A 15,987-nucleotide genomic window follows, 5' to 3' on the forward strand; every position below is an offset into this window, starting at 1 on the left:
CACCAAGGTGATTCAGCCCCCCTCAGCTCAGATTTGGTGCCCTGCAACTTCTGACTTTTCCCAAAACTAAAATCAACTTTGAAAGGGAAGAGACTTCAGACTTCTGATGAGATTCAGGAAAATATGACAGGGCAGCTGATGGTGATTGGGAGAACTGTGTGAGGTCCCAAGGTGTCTACTTTGAAAGGGACCGAGATTCACTGTCTTATATACAATATTTCATGTATCTTGTATCTTCTTCAATAAATGTCTCTATTTTTCATGTTATATGGCTGGATACCTTCTGGACAGATCTCATATCTGAAGGAACACAAAACACTAATTGGAAAGAACATAAGCACCCCTATGTTCATTGCAGCATTACTTACAATTGCCAAGATATGGAAGCAGCCCAAGTGTCCATCAGTAGATAAGTGGATAAAACAACTATGGGACATTTACCCAATGAAGGAATATTAAGTTTAAATACAGTAGTTGCCCTTTACCTGAGGATGTGTGTTCCAAGTTCTCCAGTGGATGCCTGAAACTGCAGATAGCACCAAACTCTACATATATTCTTCTTTTTCTTATATATACATATATAGCTATTATAAATAAGCAGAGATGAACAATTAATAATAAAATAGAATTATAACAACATACTGTAATAAAAGTTATGTGAATGTGGTCTCTCTTAAAGTATCTTATTGTACTATACTCAACCTTCTTGTAATGATGTTAGATAATAGAATGTCTACATATTGAGATAAAGTGAGGTGAATGGTGTGGGCACTGTGATCTCATATTAGGCTACTATTGACCTTCTGATGTATCATCATGCAGGATTACCTGCATCCTGGATCACTGAGCCATGACGATGTCAATGGTTGGATGCTAGAAGCAGAAAATGTCAATTGGCGGGGAAATTTAATATTTTCAGACCACAGGTAACTGAGACCATGGAAAGCAAAACTGTAGATAAGGGGCACTATTGTGAATGCTTCACATTTCATGGGGCTTCCTGAAATTAAATTAACTCAGAATAGATGAGGCTATTTCCTACAGGGTCATTGTTCGAACATTTCTTCTATAAAATTAGGTAAAAATGAAGGAAAGTTAGGAAAAGAACCTTCCTCCTATCAAAATAAAATTAACTATATTTTTCTAAAATATTGTTATCAGTGACCAAATCTGAGACCTACATGTAGGTTAATTATATGTTTCCTACAACATTTAAGACATTAAATGAAGTAAAATAAGGTAACAGAAAATAAAAACTATTGTAATGATCCTAGTTTTCCCTTAAACTTCATAGGCAAGATCAGAAATATCTCTATCCTATGATTAAAGGGATATTCTGTGTATAAGGAATTCATAACAACTTTACTTCCCATAATTAGTTGAAAAGCTAGCTGACATGAAACATTAAAAGAAGCAGAAAATAAGATCACTGCTCCTGAGGTAACCTTTATACTCGTCAGCAGCCGTCCGTCTCGAGAGACGATGGTGTAGCTTCTTAAGAGTCTATCTGCACCGCCGAGAATGGCTGTGCAGTCCGACTCGGGAGTGACATCGTATCTGTCTCCTCCCGTGTTGAATCGACATCTTGCGATGACGCTGAAGCTACAGAGCCTGGGCAGGGTGATATGGAGGGTCTGCTGTTGCCCATGCAGCAGACCCCCCCTCTCTTCGCAGCTGAAGGGTCCAAGGGAAAGACGGAGTCAATACAGCTTGGCTTCAGGTGCGCCGCAGGAGTTGCCGGTGTTGACTACAACGTCAAACCGCCTTAGGGACTCCGGCTCCGGATTTTCTGTCGGGGTTTACTCCCTTAGCCTTTCCCCTGAAGAGGTATGCCGCAAGGCAGCGGAGGTTTTTTGGAGTCAGAGTTTTCCTTCTCTGAACCTTTATACTAAAGGTTAGGTATATAAATGAATCAGTAGATAGGCAGACAAGTTTTAAAAGTCTGATTAAATAATCTGAAATGTAAAAAATTTTGTTCAACAATGTTCACAACAGTGTTATTGGAAAAAGAAAAGACAGCCATGTTGGAACAATTGTTACTGGACTTGCCCTCTTGTCATAAACAACCAGAAAAATGTACAAAATGTCTGAAACAAATGTTTTCAGACATTGGGAAAAGTTACAAAGATTGTGGTCTCAAACTTGTATCAAACACTTTTCTGAAGGTCCTAACAATAAGATAAGGAGGGAAAACTAGTATGAAGATTAGAAAGGAAGAATCAAATCTATCTTAGTTCAGAGAATACATAATCATGTGTGTGGATAGTTTTAAGTAAACCATAAAAGAGCTACAAGAAATAGTAAATGCATTTAGTAAAATTGCAGTATACAGATCAACAGAAAAATCAATTTTATTTCTATCTACTAACAACACATAATTAAAAATAGAAAATATAGTACCATTAACAATACCATTCAAGAACATGTATATTTAGGGATAAATTTAGCAAAGTATGTATAAGACCTACACACTGAAAGTATAAAACGTTACTGAGATAAATTAAAGAAAACCATAATAAACAGAAAGATATACCATGTTCATTTCTCAGAATACTGAGACATAAAATGTCCCCAAAATAATCTGTAAATTAAAGGCAATCTCAATAAAAATTCCAGAAGTTTTATTTGTATGAATTGACAATATAACTGTAAAATTTATATAAAAATGAAAGAAGGAGAAGTAGGAGGAGAAGAAAAAGGATGAGAGAAGAAGGGATAGGAATAGAAGTAAGAGTAGGAGGTGAAAGGGGAGGAGGATGAGGAAAAGGGAGGAGGAAGAAGAGGAGGAAGTGGACAAAAACTTTGAAAAAAGAACAAAGTTGGAGAATTAGCACCACCTGATTTCAAGTCTTATTATAAAAGGACAGTAATGAAGGCAGTGTGGCATTAGCATAAAGATAGACATATAGATTAACAGAACAGTTTACACTCCACAAATAGACCCACAAATTTATGGTTAATTGATTTTTAACAAAGGTACCAAGGTAATTCAATGGAGAAGGGATTGTCTTTTCAATAAATGGAGCTGGAACTAGTTAAAACATCTAGAAGGAAAAAACTGAACCAGGATCCCTACCAAACACCACACACAGATTAACTAAATGGGTCAAAAGCTTAAAACTAAAATAACTTTTAGAAGAAAACTTTGAAGGAAATCTTTGTGACTTTGGGGTAAAGATTTCTAATAAACGACACAAACCAATAGTCAGAAAAAAAAAACTGATAAACTGTACTGTGTCAAAATTAAACTTTTATCCTCTGAAAATACCAGTTAAGAAAGTGAAAGGCAAGCCATCAAATGGAAGATCAGTGCTATAAAATATGCATGAATCAGACAAAGATACTGTATTCAAAACATATAGAGCTTTTACCAGTTAATTATAAGAAAACCATTAAAAAAGAAATGGTCTTCCCTGGATGAAAGGTTGTTAGTTGGAGCATTGTCCCATACACCAAAAGGTTGGAGGTTTGATTTCCAGCCAAGACACATACCTAGGTTGTGAGTTCAATCCCTGGTCAGTCAGAACACGCATGGGAGGCAACGGATCCATATCTCTCACATTTATAACTTTGCCTCTGTCTGTTTCTCTCTTTCTCTCAGATACAATAAATAAAAATAAATGACCTACTGATGTACCAAACATGGATAAATTTCAAATGTATTATCTTAAGAGAAAATTTTAAAAGCTAGACTCAAAAGGTTATAGCATAGGAAACACAAGGTCTGGGCAGAAAGTATCCAGCCATGCAATATGAAAAATAGAGACATTTACTGAAGAACATACAAGATACAGGAAACACTGTAGATAAGACAATGATATCTCAGTTTCCTTCAAAGTAGGCACCTTGGGACCACACAGTTCTCCCAATCGCCATCAGCTGCTCTGCCATATTTTCCTGAATCTCATCAATGGTCTGAAATCTCTTCCCTTTCAAAGGTGGTTTTATTTTGGGAAAAGTCAGAAGTTTCAAGGCACCAAATCTGGTCTGTAGAGGGGCTGAGTCACCTTGGTGATTTGATGTTTTACCAAAAACTCTGCACAAGATATGAGGCGTGAGAGTGTGTGTTATTGTGATGAAGCTGCCAATCACCAGTTGCTCATAGCTGCAGTCTTCTGAGTCATCCAAATGTTTCCATGGAGGAATGTTCAAGCTAATGCAAAATTTGATGCAGATTCGTTGCTCTACTCGCTCAGTCATTTTGAATGCAATGGGCACACAGTGCACATGCTCACTCAGCAGTGTCTACCACCCCCACTGTCTGGTCATTGTTCATGCATGTGTATTCTTATCCACTTTCCTTGGCTGCCAGGTTACATCAATATTGTGCAAACCATTCTCATATTAACAATGGCTGACCTTTTTCCAGACAGACCTGGTATAGTTGATAATGTTGTAATAACTATATTTGGTGCTAAGTACTAGAAATATCGGGGGGGGGGAACACTTTGTAAAGTTTGTGATTGTCTAACCACTATGCTATACACCTGAAACTAATATAAAATAATATCAAATGTGAGATGTTTCAAAATATAATAACATTAAAACTTTTTAAAAGGTTACAAATGATGGATGATCTGATCTATGACATTATTTTTAAAAGGTAAAATTATAAGAACAGAAGACAGATGTGTGATTTCCAGAAACGGTGGGTAAGTGGAAGGGTTAAATTTAAAGGGCAGCATAAGAAAATATTTTGAGTTAATGGAACTGTTCTGAATCTTGATTATGGCAGTGGTTACAAGATTATATGCTTTTATCAAAACTTATAGAATATACCAAACATATAAATATAAATATAAAAGATAACTATAAGAAAACTACAAGGAGATAGCAATAATTAGACAGCAAGATGGCTAAAATTAATAAGAGTAATGATAGCAAATGCAGTTGAGGATGAGGAGCAGCTAGAACATATATTCATTGGTGGAATGTACAATGGTAAAAGCACTCTGGAAAACAATTTAATAGTTTCCTGTAAAATTAAAAATAGACTTTGATACAATTCAGCAGTTTGATTTCTTTATATTTACCCAAGAAAAAATGAAAGCATATGTCCACACAAAGATTTATTCAAGTTCATAGCAGAGGAAGTGAGGGAAAATTTTGAAGATGTTTTTCTCCACACTGACTCAATACTCAGTACTTTTCCACTCCTAGCCTTTTTCTCCCAACTCCCTTAGGCCCCTAGATCTATAAATCTGAAGGAGATTTTTGTTTGGGGTACCTTCAGTGACACCTGACCCCCAAGTCTTTACATATCCACTGATCTGGAGCCACTGCATGGAGAAAACTGTAAATGAGAGGGAAGAAGAGCTAGCATTTACCCTGGTTTAGCCTCTTGCTTATACAATCACAGGAAGCAATTAAAAATTTGACTGTTGACTTTCACCTTGGATTGTTTCAGTTAGCTACTCGGACATCTAGCAGCTCAGCTGACGTCCTGATATGATTTTTTAAATAGGTTCAAATTATTTCTTATGAAATTTTAACATTTAAAAAACAATCTCAGCAAGTAGGAATGGAAAGGCAACTCTTCAATCTGTAACTATGGAAAACATAAATCTAGCACAAGAGTAAAATAGTGAATATCTTCCCTGCAAAAAATGGATGCCTTCTCTTATCACTTCTACAAATTATGTATTGGTGGTCCTAGCCAGTGCAGTAAGGCATACAGACTGGAAAGGGAGAAGCACAAGAAATATAACTCTGCTATTTGCAGATGATATGATTATGCACATGGAAAATACAAAATAACTACTACATCTAATGAAAATTCAGTATTGTTGTTCTATATCTTGATTATAGACTTCTCTTATATTATTGTATACATCTTTCAAAACTCATAGAATTGAACATAAAATGAGTCAGTTTTACAATATGTACATCATATTCTAAAGAAGAAAAGTAGCAATACCACAGGATAAAAATATCAATATAAAAATGAATTATATGTCTATATACTAGCAAAAAGCAACTGAAAATAAAAAAAATTTTAATGGTACCATTTACTGTAGAAACAAGCATATGCATAGGAAGAAATTAAACAAATGCTGTTCATGTCTTCTACGATGAAATTAAAGACTATCTGAATCAATGGGCACATGTACTGTGTTCATATATTGGAAAAAATAACATAATTCTTGCCCTGGCTGGTGTGGCTTAGTGGGTTGAGTGCCAGCCTGCGAACCAAAGGGTCACTGGTTCAATTCCCTGTCAGGGCAAATGCCCAGGTTGTGGGCCAGGTCTCCAGTTGGAGATGCATGAGAGGCAACCACACATTGATGTTTCTCTCTCTCTCTTTCTGCCTCCCTTCCCTTCTCTCTAAAAATAAGTAAATTTAAAAATGTTTAAATAATACAATTCTTGCTATCCTTATAAAAATCTCAAAAGGTTTTTAGTAGAAATTTATGAGATGAATCTAAAACTTATATGGAATAAATATTCAAGACAATAGTCAAGGCAATCTTGAGGAAGAACAAATTTAAAGGACTTACAGTAGTGAGTTCTGACCTAGACCTGTATATATAGATTCAAGTGATTTTCAATAAAGTCATCAAAGTAAATCAATGAAAAGGGGATTTTTTTAAACAACTGGTTATATAGGAAAAATGGGCCTAAAGATAAACTCTGAAACTATACAGGTTCTAGAAAAAACATATGGTAATATCTTTGCAACCTTGGAGTTTGAGATTTCTTAGAGAAGACACAAAAGACACTGAAAGGGAAGGGGCATGACACAACTTGGAGTAATGGAAATGTTCTATATCTTGACCTGGTTTGTGTATACAATTGTTAAAAATAATTGAGCTGATTACCACTATGCTGTACACCTGAAACTAATACAAAATAATATATATTTTAAGTTATTTATTTATTTATTTGCTTGTTTATTTACTTATTTATTTTTAGAGAGCAGGGAAAGGAGAAAGAGAGGGAGAGAAACATCACTGTGTGGTTGCCTCTCACTCGTGTCCCCAGTTGGGGACCTGATGTGCAACCTAGTCATGTGCCCTGACTGGGAATCGAACCAGCGACACTTGGCTTGCAGGCCGACGCACAAAAATAATACTGAATGCAAACTAATTAAAAATAAAAATTTATATATATATTAACTGTTAAAGCGCAAAAATAAAAATTGTCATAACAACTTTACCTGTAATAGCCACAAGCTGAAAACAACTTAAATGTCCAGCAATAGGTGAACAGCTAAAAAATTGTATTATAGACATACAGTGGAATACTCAGCAAGAAAACAATGAACTATGAGTATTCACCACAACCATGATGAATCTCAAATGCTGAAAGGAAGAAGCCAGAACAAAGAAAGTATACACACCATATGACTCCATTTATATAAAACTCTAGAAAATAAAACTAATGTACAGAATTCAGATTGGTGATTACTTTGGGATGGGGGATGTGAGTAGGAAGTGGTATTCCTTCCCTAAATGGGGCATTCTAATTCCTAAATAGCTTAATAGAAAAATTATTGACATTGACAATTCCTGTAACTTAACCCACTGAGTCCAGGGCATGCTTCTTGATGCTATCTAAAAATTGGAACTGTTGTAACAATATAATCAATAAAAAACATTAAAAAAATAAAATAAAATAAAAACAGAAAAAAAATAAAATAAAATAAAATAAAAAAAAAAAATCTACCCTCACCCTAAATTCAAAATTTATTCAACAACTAGTTACTAAGAACCAACTATAGGCAAGGAACCAGTCTGTACACTGTGGTGAATACAAAAATATTCAAGACAAGTATCCTGGTTTCATGGGTTTTCCAATTTAGTACCTAAAAGTAAGTATAATTTCATTTTATTTTTGGGTGATTACCAGAGGAATAGGGGATGGGGGTAGGTAGAAGAGGGTGTGGGGGGATAAATGGTGATGGAAGGAGATTTGACTTGGGATGGCAAACACACAGTATAATATACAGATGATGTATTATAGAATTGTATCTGTGAAATATGTATAATCCTATTAACCAATGTCATCACAATAAATTCAATAAAAACTTTAAAAATGGCAATAACTTTAGCTCATTGTCTTCCTTCATCAGTGTCTCCTCTGCTGTGGTTTATATAGCAACAATGTTTCTGACTCAGCAACTGGACTGAAGATGGTAGGAAAGGTACAAGTACATTCTAGTATCTCCATTTTCTATTTGGTAATTTAACTGCACCTACTAGGATAAGTAAAATTATGATATCATATTATTATGTCACCAATCCCTAAACTCATGTAGTATACTGGCAAGAGGCCTAGAATAAGATTTTATCTCTGCCCCTACACTAAATAAACTGCCTCTTTCATCAATGACAGTGTTGTTCTCTGTAAAGGAGTGGTTTTGAAACTTTGTGGTCTCAAGACTTTTTCACTCTCTTAAAAGTCATTGAGGACACCAATAAATTTTGTTTATATGCATTATACCTATAAATATGTACCACATAAAATAAAACTGAGTAATATTTTTAAAATTTATTTTCATTGTTTTTCTATTACAGTTGTCTCATTTTCCCCCACTTCTCCCCCCCACCCAGTCCACCTCTTATACCACAGTCATTCCTCACCCCATTGTCCATGTCCATGGGTTACTTATACTAGTGCCTTTACTAAACCCTTCCCCTACTTACCCTCTCCCTCCCTCCCCCCTCCCCCATGATAACTGTTATTCTGTTCCCTGTTCAATTTTGTTCATTTGTTTGTATTGTTCATTAGTCTCCTGTATTGGGTGATATCATATGATATTTTTCTTTCATTGCCTGGCTTATTTCATTAAGCATAATTCTCTCTAGTTCCATCCATGTTATCGCAAATGGCAGGAGTCCCTTCTTTCTCTCTGCTGCATAGTATTCTATTGTGTAAATGCAGCACAGTTTTTTAATCCACTCACTTACAGATGGGCACTTAGGCTGTTTCCAGCACTTGGCTATTGTAAACAGCACTGCTATGAACATAGGGGTGCATAAATTATTTTGAGTTGGGGTTTCAGGATTCTTTGGGTATAATCCTAGCAGTGGAATCGCTGGTTCAAAAGGCAGTAAAAATATGAAGCGCTTCACAAATTTGCATGTCATACTTGCACAGGGACCATGCTAATCGTCTCCGTATCATTCCAGTTTTAGTAGATGTTCTGCCAAAGCGAGCACAAAACTGAGTGGTACTTTAAATAATTGTTTAATTATTCATTTGAAACTGACAATGGTAATAGAAAAATACAATAAAGTGGTAAAATGCACCATTAAAAAAACTGACAATGAACTCATTACATGCTAACATATATCATGTCTTTTTATATGAAAACTAATTATAGTTTCCAAAACAAAAAAATAAATGAGATAAGAGATTGTCTTACTTGAGATAACACAGCAAGATCTTTATATCTGTTTTTGCATCCACTCTTTTACAATATATTGTTTTGGTTAAAATATATGAAGAAAATCTGGCTCATACAGTTATATATTTGGAAATTTGAGTATGTTAATCATCTTAAGATAATCGTGGGTATTCTTTGATACTATTCCAAAGCTATACAAGTGGTAGACTCTGTTTAGTTGCAACACAGAATCTGAAACCTTATCAATTAACTTATTGTAATTGATTACATTAAAGCTAATTGATCTATCTTACCTTTAAATGGATCTTTTACCCATGCATAATTTTGTAACATTATGCACTAGCCATCTGCAAAATATTAGTTCACTGATATTTGCAGAACTTTTAAATGTTAACACATTTTATTATACAATATCAAAAATCATACACATTAATGTAATTACCAATATCATTAGAAGAGGCAAATATTGGGGAAGCTGTCAAGCTCACAGCAGTAGATTAAAGTTTCCCAAAATTTGAATTATTACTTGAAAAGCTCAAAGTTTTTGATTAGTAACAAATGCCAGCAGTTTTCCTTGAAGTGATAGACCAGCTTTGCTCATTTGCAAGAAAATGCTTGCCAAATACCCAAGTTTGAATAACCATAGATTGTCTCAATTGTTCTTTCAAGTAAAAACATGTTCCTTGCAAAAATCAGCTAGTTCAGCCCACATTCAAACAACTGCACATGTAACTTTTCCTAGAAACAACAATCTTACATCAGCATATAGAACTGTTTTGTGTACACTTTCCATTTTGTCATACAGAGGGTTAAAAAGATGTGGTGAAGAGATTTAAAAAAACCTCATAGACACAGACAACAGCATGGTCAATACCAGAGGGAAAGGGGGTGGAGGGAGATAGAAGAGGGTACAGGGGAAATAAATGGTGTTGGAAGAATATATGAGGATTTGGTTCCAGACTGCTGCAATTGAGTAAGTTGTAATTTTTTTCTGGTGGAGGGTCTTACCTTTAATTTCTAAAAAACAAACAAACAAACAAACAAAAAACCCATAAAACAATATATGTGAACTGCAGTAAAATGAAGTACAATAAAACAAGGTATGCCTGTACTAGGACAATTGGGTACCCTGTACTAGCAGTTTTACCCACCATTAGTGCAAATGTCAACACAGTGAGAAAGGCAAAATAGTCTCATATTATTGTTAAAATAGTCAGGCTCTTCCTGATAGGATCGCAGGAATCCCAGGGGTCCACACACAATATGTTGAGGACCACTGACATAAAGGATCTCCAAGGTCCTTTCACTTCTAAAATGTCTATAATTATGTAAAATGTCATCTTTCATTTGTATAATTCTACAAAACACTCCTTTCTCTAATAAGTAATATATTATATTTAACAAATATATCAATGTCTTACAAATCTTTTATTCAGCTGATCCTGAGGACAAAGTCATGAGGTCATAAAGCAGAAACTATTTCTTCCTTCCTAAAAGAACCTTGATTTTATTCAGATTTTCCTGCCCAAGCAGCAATGTGCTTTGCTGGGGAGTTGGGGGACAGTTGGGTAAGCCACTGGTCTAACTCTATCTTTATGGTCTGATTCCACTTGCCAATATAGTGGTTAGTGTAAGTATATACATATAACAATTCTAACCAATGAGGTATAAGGGGTATATTCAGGGTTGAGGTGGGATACTCCTGAGGAGTTTTTTCATTGCAGATAAAAAGGGACACAAATGAACAGTTCATACTTTTCTTCTACTGGACATATGGTGTCTGCATGTGATCCTGAACTGCATAATCAATCTTGAAAGTATGAAGGGCACTAAGGTGAGAGAGTAACAGGCAGAGTACAATAAAGCAGAAAGTGGAAAGAACTTGGGTCATTGTTTGGTGGAATTGATTGACCTTGGAAATACTCTACCTCCAAACTTCTTATTATGTGAGCTAAAATTTTTCTTTATTAAGACAGTTGAATTAGTGTTTTCTACCACTTGCAACAGAAAATAAACTACCTGATATGAAAAGGCACTATTATGCTTATCTTTTATATACAGAAATGTTTTGCTACATCAATTAGATTACAAGATTATGGAAAGAGAAGAACCCATCCTCCTTAAGCAAAGTCCTGGAGAGCTCAAAGTACAGAATACGCTAAACAATTTTTCACTAGTATCCCACTCTTAACACCATTCATCCTCAGCTACCCAAAGTTCCAATATCTCATTCAATATCCCATTAATGTCATACCTGCTATAAGAAATTTTGGAAGCAAATCAGCTAGTTTTCATAACATGTAGAAAGAGTGTTATTTTACTTAACTGTAAGATGATACAACTGCCAAAAGAATTCCTTAAAGTCCTATTTTAGTATTTACTGTCATGAAACCAATTACATTAACCTGACTAGCACTTGCTCATAAATGGTGCTCAAGTCTTACAAGCTAACAAGTAAATTTAATGTTTACAATCAGATTGAAGATGATAAAAAATAAGTTAAAGCTGAATTTAGCAAAAGCCTCTTTCTTTTATAACATTTGCCCTTGATGGTCTTTTGATAAAAGAAAGCATGGGATTTAAGGTTCCCATTTCAATAACATAGCAGGTACCATCACAGACTACACTTTTCCTTAAAGGCCAGAAGAAGCTGCTAAAGGAACAAAGGGCAGTTGGACATGGACAGATTATGAAGGTAAATAAACTCAAGCATTGATGCATAAAATGATAGTCTGGTTTGTTAAAATGCAAGGAGTCTATGTATTAGAGATTATATTCAAGATGCCTGTCCAAAATCCTCAAGGATTACTGCTATCGAAAACAAATCTTTGTAATAAAGATTTAGTTGGGTGGCTGGGTGGTTCATTTATAATGTTAATTAGAGCGAATATATTTTCAGAAATTAGTTCTGTCCCATGGTTACTCTTGTCAGAAGGGATGAGGTGATGGAATGATTACATTTGAAAAAGAAAAAATTATTAGAGGATAAAACCAAATCAGCCAACCAACGAGCAATCAGTTGAGCATCAAGTTACATAGTCACTGTACTAGATAGAAAAAAAAAATCATTAAGACTGTCTCGTAGGTGCTCTTATGCACTGCTGATAGGAGTATAATTGGTAAAACCATTCTGGAAAGTAATTTGGCAAGAAAAGATCCTTATCATTCAGAAGCTTAAAGTTCAGCTGTTCAAATGCCACCTGGAAAGCCATAACACATAACAATTTGTGATTTTGCAAGGAATACATATGAATTGCACAAGCTACAATGCTGGCATAAAGGCAATAGTCACTTAACTAGTGAGGGAACAGCGGGTACCTTGGGAGTAGTACAAAAAAAAGTGAATGGAAAGCCCTCATTCCATATGTACTTACAGGTTTGTTTCTTAAAAAAGGATGGGGGGATAGGGGGCAGTGGAAGAGGGTATGGGGGGATAAATGGAAGGAAAAATATAATAAAGTAAAAGTTTTAAAAAATAAAAACACAAAAATGAAAATAAATTTAAAAAAGGAGATGGAAGCTGGAATATTATCACTTCAAAGTGGGAAAGATGGATTAGCAATTAATAAGGGAAAGGTTCTGGAGTATCACTAAGGAAGAAATGAAAGGCTTACATTTAAAAGACACAGACATTTAAATGTAAGACTTTTTAAATTTATTTATTTATTTTTAGAGCAAGGGGAAGGGATGGAGAAAGAGAGGGAGAGAAATATCAATGTGTTGTTGCCTCTCAAACACTCCCAACTGGAGACCCAGCCCGCGACCAGGAATGGGGAATCAAGAATTGATCCACTAAGCTACACCAGCCAGGGTTAAACTGTAAGCCTTATAGGCAACCATGTGGTAAGGGCTGTGGAAGGGGTTGGGGAGAGTGGGAAAAAAGGAGATCCCATTTCAGATGCATTCCAAAACTCTCTTTAGGGAGAGGGGATGTCAGTGGATTTGGAGTGTGTTATACCATTGTTATAGCTAGGAAGAGGCAAATAAGGGGAGGTATTAATAGAGAGCAGGCTCCATCTTCTGCCCAAGGGAGACACATTCTTCACAGAATTAAAGTTTAGGACCTTGAGGATGAATAGCTGGGCAATTATAGTAAAGTTTTTAAAGGATGGTCTGGTGGTGAGCCTATCTTTAGATAAAGTCAAGTGACAAATCACAGGAAGGGGTAATGGAAAGGGCAGTGGGAATTACTCGATTTTTAAACATAAAACCTATTTTTCTGTGTTATCTGTCATGTATAAGATAGATACTGAGGAAAATTTCATTAGCAGGTTCTAGAACAATCATTTATTAACTGTGTGACCTTGGATAAGTTATTTAAATACACTTTGGGCCTCAAATTCCTTGTACATAAAAGGGGGAATAGTATGATCCACCTAGCAGGATATGACATAATAACTGCTAAAAAAAATTAGCTATCATAATTTGCCTGCTGATATAGCCTTTCTAAACGTAACTGTCAATTGCACAAACCAAAGGCTAAAAAATATTGATGGACCACTTAATTCCCAATGAAGAAGGCAATACTAATAAAATAATACAAAATATGAAATAAAAATTGTTCATGGAAATATTTTTTAAAAGGGCTTAAAATTGAAATTTAAAAATATATTACTCTAAAATTAATTGATGTGTAAAAATATAAATTATATGCATTCATTTAAAAATATTTTACAATTATAATTATAATAACATGAAAAATGATTCACAAGTGAAAAAACATTGATATAAACTGTATGTAGACTAATCCTAACTTTTTATTTTAACCAATTTACTTTTTATTTTAGTGTTTTTCAGTAAGAAGGTAAATTTTAATGTATTTTACATGTGAATGGTTTAAACACTAATTAAAAGACAGAGATTGTCTGATTAGATAAAAACAAGACACACCTGTGCAATTCTTTGCTGATCTCAACAAGTCGAATCTGAAATTTATACAGAAAAAAAGGAACTAGAATATATTTTTAAAAACTCTGTAAAGCAAATAAACACAGGACACTTCTGGCAAGATGGAGGCCTAGACTGACATGCTCCATTTCCCTCCAAAACTAAGAAGGAATACAACTACCACAAAACCAGAAATAACCAGAAGTTCCAGAAAATAAATGGAAGTCCAGCGTAAGAAGTTATAAAGAAGTGGTCATTGTCTGGGCAGGAAGGAGGGGCGAAGCCGGGGAGAAGAGATCAAGCTGTGCGGTCTGCAGCAGCAGCAGCGACGGAGTTAGGACAGCAGTAAGCACAGACACCCGTATTTAGGGGGAGGCGAGAAGCATCCAGGGAGCACCCCTGGCTGCAGACCAGACCCATCAGTTTGCCATTCCAAAGTTGGGGAAGGTAGATCTCCATTGCCTTGGACTGTAAGGCCCAGAGGGGGTGAGGACTGAGGAAGAGGCTCCCGGTCTCTCAGCAGAGAGTGAACGGCAGGAAACCATCTTGGACCCCGATCCCCGCAGAAAATGCCACAGTGTGGCGAGGCGGGTCGGCTGGCTGTGACGAGTTCACGAGGCTGCACCCCCTATAGTGTAGGAGGTGTGACAGCCCTGCTCAGGAAGCAAAGGTAAACACAAAATGGTCAGGTCGGCACAGATCATGATAGAGATCCAAGTGACGCAGCTGACCAGACAGCAAATATCTAATCTAACGAAGCAGCAGATAGGAAATCTTTCTGAAGCTTAGTTCGGAGATTTGGTTATAAAAATGCTTACAGGGAAACACCTCGGCCCGGCAACTATAGGCGCCAATAGCGGGGCAAGCTCTCGGGCCGCCCGCGTGTGCAGGGGCGCCTGCACAAGTACACCTCAGCACAAGCGCGAAAACATCTCAGCCAAGCGACAATAGGCGCCAATCGCGGGGCAAGCTCTCGGGCAACCCCGACTGTGCAGGGGCGAGCACGCAAGGACACCTCAGCTGCCTCCAGCAGGCAGCAAGGGAGCGCTCCGTGCCGGAAACCACGGACGCACACAATTGCTGCAAGAAACAAGAACCTCTGAACTGCCACACTAGACCAGCTGCGGACGCAGAAAAAGAAGACAACACACCAAGGCTGAACTGACATCTCCACAAAAGAACTCAAGAAAAAGTGGATAGAGTGACTCTCAATCAACTAGCCAGGAGGAAGATCCTGCCAAAGAACATCTGAAATATAACCAGACAGCATAAACAAATGACATAAAGGGTAACTCAAGAACATCAGGCTCAGGAGATCAAAGAGACTGCACCACTGAAACCCCCAGTTCTCCCATAAAGAGTCTCACACCACAAAGGAGGGAAGTCAAAGTAGACCATCCCCTCCACAAAATAAATAAATAAATAAATAAATAAATAAATAAATGAATAAATAAAAACAAGAAGAATCCAACATGGTAAGACACAAAAATAAACCATCAATGAAAAGAAAAGAGGAATCCTCAGAAAGAGAGATAGATGACATAGACATAGCCCAAATGTCAGACTTGGAATTTAAAACAATGGTGGTAAAGAAGCACAATATACTCGACATCCTTAAAAACAACTATGACAACCTCCAAGGAAGTTACTAGCAGCTCCAAGAAAATTACAGGGAACTTGCAGAGAACTACTCCAGCATAAAAAAAGACATAGAAACTGTTAAAAAGAACCAGGAAGAATTGAAGAATTCA

At 36.2% G+C, this 15,987-nt stretch overlaps 1 protein-coding gene and 1 non-coding gene across 2 annotated transcripts in view; both read right to left on the bottom strand.

Annotated features, from left to right (window-relative positions):
* The window catches only part of COL4A5 (collagen type IV alpha 5 chain), a 375,000-nt gene that overhangs the window by 339,700 nt on the left and 19,313 nt on the right, over window positions 1–15,987 (bottom strand). The gene's annotated exons all lie outside the window — the stretch shown is intronic.
* On the bottom strand, window positions 9,055–9,161 carry LOC149990992 (U6 spliceosomal RNA). The gene has a single exon (XR_016508723.1). It is a non-coding gene; the product is annotated as a U6 spliceosomal RNA (small nuclear RNA).

The sequence above is a fragment of the Furipterus horrens genome, unplaced genomic scaffold (genome assembly GCF_987537825.1).
Source record: "Furipterus horrens unplaced genomic scaffold, mFurHor1.1.pri manual_scaffold_17, whole genome shotgun sequence".
Taxonomy (NCBI): domain Eukaryota; kingdom Metazoa; phylum Chordata; class Mammalia; order Chiroptera; family Furipteridae; genus Furipterus; species Furipterus horrens.